Here is a 788-nt window from a genome sequence, read left to right on the forward strand (position 1 = left end):
ATATAAAAAAAAACATGAAAATTATACTTTAGAAGTAAATTTAGTATCAAAAACATTCGATTCAGCACGACACAGTCCGACTGAAAATCGTTCCACTTTCCGGCCATTCCACTTACCGACGTTCCACTTATCGACGCTCTACTGTAATCTATATGAGTTATTTGATAGTTTTCATAACTTTAATCGTCATCGATAATTGTTGTAGACGACTACATTGCGATTAAGCTTACTATTTATATAATGACTTTAACAAAATAGATATAAAGTTAATATAAATAAATTTTGGCTAAGTAAATAAAGAGAATCAAACCAATTTTAATAGCTATTACTTCTCAGTCTTTTGGATAAGGTCGATTTAAAGTTTCTGTTCTAATCAGCTTAATATATCTAATTTGCTTCCATTGGATTTTTCCATATAATTCTGATTTTCGAAACTAGGTGAACTTTATAGAGCTTGCTCTACTTTTACCACGAGTTGCGCTATTTCCGGAAATAGTGCAATCCTCTCTCCTCTAGGACAACTCTTTTTGAAAATGTAGGACTCCCATTCTCTTTGGGAATGTAGATGGTTCGATGGCCGAGGCAATTAATGGATCAGTCTACTATTGTAGGGACTCGGGATCGAATCCAGAATTAACTCCAGGAGCTTTTCATGGACGATTTGTTCCGAATATGTCAGGCTTTGTCCCTCATCACGCGTTTATTGAGGGCCTGGCCAAATCCACCATGAGTATGAAAATAATCTATATGAGTTATTAGATTAGTGTCTTAATGTCTATAGGGAAGGA

At 34.8% G+C, this 788-nt stretch overlaps 1 non-coding gene across 1 annotated transcript; it reads left to right on the top strand.

Moving 5' to 3' along the window:
- Positions 1 to 324: 324 nt before the first annotated feature.
- Positions 325 to 511, top strand: LOC136979062 (U2 spliceosomal RNA). The gene has a single exon (XR_010881333.1). It is a non-coding gene; the product is annotated as a U2 spliceosomal RNA (small nuclear RNA).
- Positions 512 to 788: the final 277 nt, after the last annotated feature.

The sequence above is a fragment of the Centruroides vittatus genome, unplaced genomic scaffold (genome assembly GCF_030686945.1).
Source record: "Centruroides vittatus isolate TY-2023 unplaced genomic scaffold, ASM3068694v2 contig_575, whole genome shotgun sequence".
Taxonomy (NCBI): domain Eukaryota; kingdom Metazoa; phylum Arthropoda; class Arachnida; order Scorpiones; family Buthidae; genus Centruroides; species Centruroides vittatus.